This window comes from Panulirus ornatus, chromosome 65 (genome assembly GCF_036320965.1).
Source record: "Panulirus ornatus isolate Po-2019 chromosome 65, ASM3632096v1, whole genome shotgun sequence".
Lineage (NCBI taxonomy): Eukaryota > Metazoa > Arthropoda > Malacostraca > Decapoda > Palinuridae > Panulirus > Panulirus ornatus.
In genome coordinates this window covers 6,612,356-6,622,500 of record NC_092288.1, presented here as the reverse complement: position 1 = coordinate 6,622,500, position 10,145 = coordinate 6,612,356, and the positions used below count along the sequence as shown (strand labels likewise).

General features: G+C 42.5%; 1 protein-coding gene across 1 annotated transcript in view; it reads left to right on the top strand.

The window, feature by feature from the left end:
- LOC139746532 (uncharacterized) overlaps positions 1–10,145 on the top strand; it is a 32,422-nt gene that overhangs the window by 12,932 nt on the left and 9,345 nt on the right. The window lies entirely within an intron of this gene.

The following is a 10,145-nucleotide window of genomic DNA, read 5'->3' as shown; positions in this document are numbered from 1 at the left end:
CCGTCCTGAGGCATTTCATTTCCAACACGTCCACGCTCCTCCTTTGTTTTGCATCAGGCCCAGGATTAACATCCGTGCAGCTGTGTCGGGACTGCTATACTTTCAAACATACCTGTGTGTGGCCTAACTGACACTGACTACCTCTCCTTCTACATAACTCCTTAATGCACTCAGGACTTTGAGCCTTGTTTCCCGCCCCACGACTCACTTCACCGTTCATGTTTCTATTCGCTGTCACGTCCACTCCTAGGTAGCTGAAGCGATCCATTACCTCCAGGTCCTCCCTACTCAAAACGTACACTTAGATCATCATGTCTCATCTCCCTGCTACATATCATTACCTTACTTTCTCGTTCACTCTGAAATTTTTCCTTTCATGCAGCAGCTTCTGGAGTTTCTCTCTCGAGTTTGCGACCATAAGTCGTGTCATTTAAACAAAAGCCGCTAATTCACCTCCCGTAACCCATCCCTAGCATACCATAGACCGGCCCTTACGCTCAAAGACCCTTGCACTCTCCTCCCTCACTAATCCTTCCTTGATAAACAAATGAAATAACTTCGGTGATATCACACATCCCTGAGGCAGACCCACCTTCGCCGGAGAGCAGTAACCTTCTTCCCTTCATAATTGCGCACATTTCATGTTCTCCTGTTGAAATCTCATCACTGCATTTAGAAACTTTCCAGTGACACCCCCATATTCGTTAACACCATCCTCATGGCCTATTCTTACTTTCTCTCGAGATCCATGAATACCAAATTCAGTTCACTGTCTTTCTCCTAATACTTCTTACACAAATTCTTCCGAGCAAGACACCTGGTTGACATATAATCTACCTCTCCTGAAGTTATAGTGTTCCTCCTCAGAAACGTACTCGGTGCACACCACCGGCCTTCCATACACCAAGTTTACTCAACAGACATGTCTCAGTCGTTCGTGCATTCACTTTCATCCTCGTTGCCCCTGTATAAGGTAAGGTGCTTTTCACGCACTTTTTCACGCACCTCACCTTGGGCCATTCAGACACTGAATAGCCTGACTAACTAGTCATCGCCGCTGTCACCCTCTTTTTTGAGAAACTCGACTGCGGTCCCATCCACTCCCGCCGCTTTTGCGCACTTCATCGTTACGATGCAAGGCTTTCACTATTTCCTATCTTTACCTTACCACTCGCCAGGACTCTTTACTTGTGCAGGACACAGTTACGTTCTCCACTATATCTTCCATACTTCTAAAGAATATCATATTTTTTTTTTCAATTTTCCCCGTCTTTTCCCCTCAGTGTCGCTCCCATATGTCCTGTTCTCGTTATTTTAAAGCATTTTCTTATTTTCCCTTAATTTCATCAGTATCCTCTCATCCTGTTTTTCGTTTACTCTTTTTTCAGCTGTCGTACCTCTCTCTCGAGACCTCCAGCCGCTTTCTCTTGCTCACCTCCCAGATACTCTCACTTCCCTGCTGTATCGTTCATACCTATACCTATATATATATATATATATATATATATATATATATATATATATATATATATTATATATATATTATATTCCTATGAATCCACTGGGAAAATGAAAACCGATAAGTTCCCAAGTGCACTTTCGTGCAATAATCACATCATCAGGGGAGACACAAGAGAGAGATATAGCAACTAGGCTACCATATCTGTGTTGTTATTTCGTTTAATTTAACCGTTATTTCATTCGAAACGCTCCGGTTTGTTTTAACGTATGGGTACTGAGATTTCACAAGATTAATCCATGTTTGATGATTACCTTTACGTGAAGTTTGAACTTTATTTACTGCGCTACGGGAAACATTCTACGTTGGCGATTGGCTAACTTAGATCTGATATGGTGGTTGGTCGGCGTGAATGAGCTGTACAGCACTGGTTGATCGTTGACTGGAAGCTACTTGTAGGTCGGTGCTGTTAACAGCAGCGATAGTGGGTCATTGTCGTTAACAACAGCAGTTGTGGGTTGGGTGTCGTTAACAACAGCAGTGGTTGGTCGGTGTCGTTAACAGCAGCAGTGGTGGGTTAGATGTCGTTAAACAGCAGGGATGGTGGGTTGGTGTCGTTAACAGCAGCAGTGGTGGGTTGGATGTCGTTAAACAGCAGGGATGGTGGGTTGGTGTCGTTAACAGCAGCAGTGGTGGGTTAGATGTCGTTAAACAGCTGGGATGGTGGGTTGGTGTCGTTAACAGCAGCGATGGTGGATCGGTGTCGTTGATAACGGCGATGGTGGGTGGGTGGGGAGTTATCACGGTTGTGAATCACTTTCTACCATTGTACATGTCTGTGTGACAGAGCGATGAACCCCACGCTTTCACCTGCCTCTGTTTGTGTTGCTAACGTCCTCCATTGTGATCGACTGCACACATGCAAGTTGGAACGAACCAGACATTAGTATTTAAAGATCTTAAGGTTTGAACACCAAAAGGTTCGTCAAGGTGATTCCTATGGCTGTTGTCTCCAAGGATCAAAGGGGAAAAAAAAAAGACTTCCTGTTCCCTTGTACTCAATACTGAAAACAGTGGCATTGTTTGTGAGTTGGTCCAGCAGAGAACAAACACCAGGCCCAAGACTTTCGTCTGTGGTAAGGATGTTGGAAGACCGAGTCACGCGCCGCCATAGGGAAAAAAAAAAAAAAAAAGATGCACCGAAATTACTCGTAAAAGCACTACAAAGACTTCATGGTCGTGGCGATAACGCTGTCCCGCGCACACGGTGCATACGGTTTGAAAGATTCTGTTTCTGTGTTATAGTTAGATGCACATCTGACGGCGTTGTTGTCCGTTAGTTATAATTTCCATACACTTCTGTGATCTGTGGAATATGTAAGTTAACCTCCCGTACAGTGGGTTGGTGTTATTAAAGTTTTGGAGGGCTTTTCATAGAAAAATACTTGTAATGCTTAAATGATTTTAGAATAATACGATTACTACTGCATTAAGGAAGTCTTCCATGAATGAAAACGATAGTGTGGGTCGAGTTTGCCCTTTTTGGTGAAATAAAATGGAAAAAGAGAAGGAATTTGGCCCTCGACTGTCGTAGGATCTGAGAGGAATATGCGATTCATATTCTAATGGGATGACCATAGTTAGTAGTGAGATAGTGTCGGTAAATTTACTTTCATATTCCAATTTCTTGAGTTGGGTCACTTCTTGGGTGAAAGTTCTTTAAAGCAAGCGTGTGATGACGGTAGGTAGTGATGTGGAAACATGATATGGCTGGTTGGCTGACCTGGCATGTTGGCTGACCTGACTTTGCTAGCTGGGGAAATAATGAACATGACTCACCACCAGAACCTCGCAAATGCCTGTGGTATATTTAGCTGTGACTTCCCACTGCGGTGGAGACATGGAGACTCCATTTGCACCCTGATGGTCAGCTGTGTGTGTGTGTGTGTGTGTGTGTTTAGGTTTGTGTGGTCGGCAGGGTGGGTGACGGTGGGGTGGGCAGGAGGGGGAGGCAGACGCCCAGTCAACTGATAACATTCTCTTCCTAGTTATTTTGTCTTGCGTCCTCACCACCACCATTCTCGCCACACTGTTACCACACAGCCATCTGGTACTTGTATACTTACACCATATTCTCTCGTGTCACATGAGTGTTTGTTGTTATTAGTGAGTGTGTCTGTCGCAATACAGGATGAGTTGGCCGCTGAGGAGGAAGCTTGAGCTTCGTTATGTATACGGTATTTTCCGTTGGATTGTGCCGTTCATTGAGGAAATTCGTAAAAATTCGGGTGTAAAATTACGTGTGTGTACACACTCTCTCTCTCTCTCTCTCTCTCTCTCTCTCTCTCTCTCTCTCTCTCTCTCTCTCTCTCTCTCTCTCTCTCTCTCTCTCTCTCTCCACTTCCCGTGAATACAATAGCTAAATTGTAGAGTTCCCGGGGCAGGAAGTGAGAGGCCCAGAAACAGTAGGACAAAGGCCTGAAATTGATGTCGACTACGAGTGTACGATCTGTTGCTTTACATTATGATGTTCCTCCACACTCCTTGTGCAACCTTCTGAGGTGCTAATCTCCCTCCTTCTGCGGTCTCATGAGGTGCTAACCTCCCTCCTTGTGCGGTCTCATGAGGTGCTAACCTCCCTCTTATGCAATCCCGTGAGGTGCTAACGTCCTTTCTTGTACAACCCCGTGAACTGCTAACCTCCCTCTTATGCAACCACGTGAGGTGCTAACCTCCTTCCTTGTACAACCCCGTGAGGTGCGAACATCCCTCCTTGTACAACCCCGTGAGGTGCTAACCTCCTTGTACGACACCGTGAGGCGCTAATCTCCTTCCTTATGCAACACCATGAGGTGCTAACTTCCCTCCTTGTACAACCCCGTGAGGTGCTAACCTCCCTCCTTGTACAACTCCGTGGGGTGCTAGCCTCCTTCCTTGTACAAGCTCGTGAGGTGCTAAAATCCCTCCTTGTACAACCCCGTGAGGTGCTAACTTCGCTCCATGTACAACCCCATGGAGTGCTCTTTTCGCCTTGTTTTATTCCATGAAGGAGCATTGCTCTTCTCGTCTCATGACGTTGGTTTGATCTCTGGAGCTTAGCTGTTCTATTCCGTGAGGGAGCCTAACTGTTTTAGTCTGTCCATGAGGGAGGCTAGCTGGTCGAGTCCCTGTGGAGCGTAGATGTTTTATAGTCTGTAAAGAAGCTTAGCTAATCTCTTTGCTTAGCTTAGCTAATCAGCAATGCGGGACCTAGATCTAATATCGTTTTTGTGGTTTGAATATTCTGGTCTATCTGTGGAGCCTCGTATTCCGTTCTTTTTCTATAGGAACTCAGATGTTCCAGGTGAGGGAGCTTCGCCATTAAGAGAAGTCTTACCTGTTTTAGTCTTTCTGTGGTGGATTCAAATAATTACGTGAAACATAGCTATCCCGGTTTCAGGACAAGCCCAGTTATCCTTGACTTCGTTCTGATTAGTATCGTGTAGAGGAGCCAGATTAGTCATGAGGAAAAACAAAAGTTGTTTGGACCAACTACCCCCTGCCTTTATCTGGAGAACAGCTCAACGTTCTACGAGATAATTACAGAGGTTTTTGCTTTAATGTCCATATTTAAATCAAACTGAAGAAAATTACAGAGATACATCCAAAACAGATCTTATAGCTTCATGTGTATGTTGGAGGGAATTATGATATATATATATATATATATATATATATATATATATATATATATATATATATATATATATATATATTATTAGTGATGGTCTATACATATTAGATAACTTTATTGATAAAATTTGTAAAATAATTAAGTCTATGATACGTTCGTTGTATGTTTTGGACCATCGCATGTTTACCAAATGGCGTCCTAGCTTCGTCTCTTCGATATATATCAACTGACTTATATTTCTCTCTTGTGTCTCCCTTGATGATGTGATTATTACACGAAAGTGCACTTGGGAACTTACCGTGTTTCATTTTCCCCGTGGACTCATATATATATATATATATATATATATATATATATATATATATATATATATTGCTGAGATTGTGTTGGGGTTGATACATAACGTTGTGACCTAGTGACTCAGTAACAGAAAACGAGGTAGCAACAGCGGGTAGTGGGTGGGTTGCCAAATGTCATCAGTTGACTAGTCACTTTCACCAGGGCGTGAAAAACATACCTACAATGAATTCTTGGTTCCATTTGTTCAGACTAAATTTTTATACTGCTGTTTACTGTTTAAACCATGGAGAGTTGTTCTGTTTTGGATAACTTTATACAATTGTGAGGTATGATTTTTTTTTCTCTTCCTGTTTATGTAATTCTTGCAAACATTGCAGTGGTACTGGAAACATGTGCGTTAGTCAGCTAAACAAAAGAACTTGTAAGCACATCGAGCTTTTATTTGTTACCTGATAGTGATCCAAGCCCCAGTGGTGCTTTGACTGGGGCGAGTCATCCAGTCGGCAATCAGAAGCCGGTCTACAGTGAGAATTTGGACTCATTTTTTCTAAGAATGTCTTCGTTTATAAGTTAAGATTCTGGGTATTTTACTGGTATGTTAGGGAATAAGACTTTAAAAAGAAAGCTGTTGTTTGAGGTGCTTAAGACTGCAAGCCATGGAATCATGAATATAGTGTTTGGACTAATTAACATTACTTGATTATTCATTGATTTTTACTACTATCACTCATTGGTGATTTCTGAACGGATGCGACCTTGGCTTATTGTGATGGATGTACCTAATACACTCCTGGGTGTCTCAGAAACAAAACAATTGGTACAAAATCAGTATTTACTCAAGTCGATGTTGATTTGCACACGAGCCGAGCTCGAGACCTTGTAAAGATGCTTTGCGCAGTTACGGAACCTGGGTTTTTGTTTCTTACTTGACACACCCTAACCCGCCCCTTGATCATACCCACGCTAAGCTTATGTAATCCACGCCATGGAAACAGTGTCTCGCGAACATTGTTTCCAACCGAATATGATGTATGTTTTTCCCTTCCGTTCTAGAAATACCTGTGGCCGAAATGTTATTTAGATACATATCTAGCACTTTGTCTAACATTTACATGAACGTACGTACATGATACGAGCATTCTTTACTTCAGAAAGTAGATGATTGGTAAGAAGTTTTACAAATGTGTATTGCTACTCAGGGGAGATGTACGAGGTAGTGTGAGTTTTATTTTGGTTAGGGTTAGGTTTGCTCCGGTAGGTAGGTTAGGTTTGATTTGTGTCTGCGTTAGTTACCGTTCGGAACATTAACTTGTATTTATCCTCTAATTCGAGTTTATAGTTCTAGAAATATTGCAATTAATGTTTACAATTTGTAGTATGAGCGGATTGAGGATATAGAACATATTTTAGATGTGCTGAATAAGCGGATGTGCTTAGATCCAAACCCATTTTAGTGTGGCCTTGCTGGCGTTGTCATTCACACTGGTAAAGATTACGCAGTCATGGTCTGGCAGCTGCATCGTAGCAAAGGAAATATTTTCGAAATTATGAGGAAATAAGTTTGCTATTTTGTCAGCGACGACGTCACCAACTGAGTCACATGATTAGTTCTCAGAGCCGTAATGTTGCATAAAGTTCTGTTGTAATGCTCAAGAAACGACAATGGATTTGATATAATACGTAGAGCTATAGCTGCTTCACTTTATATTGTAAAAAAAAGTTTTGAAATCAGTAGGTAACAACTGAAGAACGTTCTACATAATCCCAGGAATTGCTGTTTTGCCTTTCCATGCCATGTTTGCGTGATCTTAAGTTAGCAAGGTATATTCTGAGGGCTGTCGAAGAAACTAATTGCGTTTGCAAGCCGGCCTGTCATGAGTGATGCATCTTCAAGTCTAAAGGTTTAGGAGTATTCATCCCATCATGGCAACTGCCCGAAGGACACTCAGATTACGTAACGAAATGATCCTAACCCCATTCGATTGTCATCGTTCCCAGCACCATTGTTTCGGGAAGCCTCCAATATCCTGGGGCTGAAACAATGACGCACTGCGGGACGGGCTGTGGGTCTGGCGTGCCTTGTTGTGTGGGTCGGGTGGTGTGTTGTTGGCGGGGAAACCTTGAGCCGACCGTTATCGCTTGTCTCCCACAACCTCGGCCTCGCAACCCCTACCAACCCTCCTTCCCCTCTCCTCCTGCTGGGTTCACCTTTCTTGCTTCATCTTTCCTGAGGCAACTCTTACCCTCTTGTATTTCCACACACTCATAAATGCGGCATTTAAAGTCCAGGAGGGATTCTGATGAACCAAGGTTCCCCATTATGTCAACATGCTGCATAAAGCCGAACTCCCTTTCCCCCTCCCCCTCCTCCACCTCCTCCACTCCCACCCGATGTCCTTGGTTCTCTCGGGAGTACGGGAGAGGTGGTTTGAGGGAGGGGGGATTACTGCTAATCAGGAAAAACGTGATGGATGTTGCAAGCTTCTCACATCATCAGGCAGACAGCATTCATGCCCACCGACAGAAAACGGGATGATGATTCATACTAATCTGACAAACCTTCGTCTATTGGAATCTTGAGATTTGATCAAGAATTTAGTAATACGTCGAGGTGAGTTTCTGTCATGCTTAAGAGTTCTCAAGAGTTTTCCACAGTCGTTGATTTGTCAGGAAGCTGTGGCCGTGATGATGTCCTTGGACTTACCTGCTGCGTCAGGCGAGCAGGACACGCCATGTACAGGGACACAGTACATACGGGGAGTGGGGAGGGGGGGGGAGACCAAAGGGGAGGAAGTGTACCGAAGGATCAGCGTAGGGGAGGAAATGTGGCGTGAACGATGCAAGAAAAAGACTATTTTACCCAACTGTATGCACCTTTTATTACTGCTTCGTCCTTTCGTGATAGGGTAACAGTCATGAGACAGACTAATAGACACAGACATTTGATACACAGGCAGCTATGAATATGACTAAACATAGTGTTCTGTGACGATTCAAGATCCTCGTGTTTTACCCTTAATGTCAACTGTATAAAACTGTTTGTAAACAGAGGTCCTTCTCTATACTGTCGCCACTTGAAGCCTAGGAGAACTTGTGTTACACCAATGCCAGCCACGAGATTTGGCTGAGCAGTTTGTACCGTGCTGGACTAGGGTACACGTCTTACATTGTGAAAACACCTTTGAACTTGTCATTCAAGTTTTTTTTTTACTTTCAAGTTCCTCACACATCCTGACATCGCACGCCCCCACACTCTTATTTCTGAATCCCTTCGTGTGATTTGCTGTTCTTTAATTGACAGTTTAATACTGACGTGTTGATGGTGAATTTCTGATTATCTCCTGCCTCATCCACAATACTCTTTTCAAAGTTTGTTCTTCATTTCTTCCGGAGCGTCGGCTGTATCATCGTCACAGCATATCTCAAAGTTCTTGATTTTTGACTTTTTTTTTTTGCTGAATCAGTCCTCCCTCTTTCTGAAAGTTCCCTCTATACTTGAGGGCAGAGGTACCCATGTTTCTGCGCCTTCATTGTAAATTTCATAGAACCTTTCACTACAAAGCCCAGGTTCCTGGCTGCTGAACACCATCTCGAAATTTATGTAATCATAAAAATTTTTGAGTTTAGTTTCCAAGATTATATATATATATATATATATATATATATATATATATATATATATATATATATATATATATATATATATATATATAATATGTAAATCGTGTCTCTTCCCTGCTTCTTTCCGTACCACAAGATCAAACTTGAGTATTACATGATCATATTTTCCAATCGGGGTATCATATATGATAATTTTGATGACCATGTTATGTGTGTAACGATAAGATCTAGTAGTGGTGGTATATTAGTCCCTCTGACCTGTACCTTCAAGTGTGTTTACCGACATGGTGGAAATGGAATTTTTCCTGTATACCTCTTCAAAGTTTGTCTCAGTTACTCCTTGTCGCCATGGGAATTCATACTACCTCCAAGTCTGTTTTGTTAAATGAAATCCCACATTGTCAGTACTTTGCTGTTTTTGAGAAGTTTTACTGCTTCCTGTAACATCCCGGTGATTCTTCCGTTGTTATCGCCGGATTATAATATATGAAGACATGAAGATTATCTAGGATTAACATCATTGTACAACTCATTCATACCGTTACTTTTCCCGTTATGCATTGCCTGAATGGGCCATCTTCTAGTGTTTCCTGAAACTCAAGGTTATTCCATATTAGGATGGCCAACCCTCTCCCTCCTTTGTCCTCTCTCTCCCTCCTTGCGATCCTCTTGGAAGAACAGGTGAGATCTTATCTCTTTAATAAGCGTCTGTGTGTGAGTGTGTGTCTGCGGGTGATTTCCTATTTGTTACCAGTTTGTACAGTAAGGGAAGGAGGGGATTAATCCTCGTAGGGCTCCATCTACTGATCATTCTCTACTGTCATGCAGCATCTTAAATTTATGTACGCTGTATGCATTATATCTTCATTAATTGTTTTTTCCATTCATCTACTACTATTTTACTACAGAAGTATTTCTTTACATCCATTTTAACATGCTGCTTGCTGAATCTCACGTCCAGTCCACTGCTTGCTCTATTGCTACCTCTCTCGAAGAAATGTTCTCTATCCACGTCATCATTCTTTTTTTTATGAGGTCATCTCTCTCTCTCTCTCTCTCTCTCTCTCTCTCTCTCTCTCTCTCTCTCTCTCT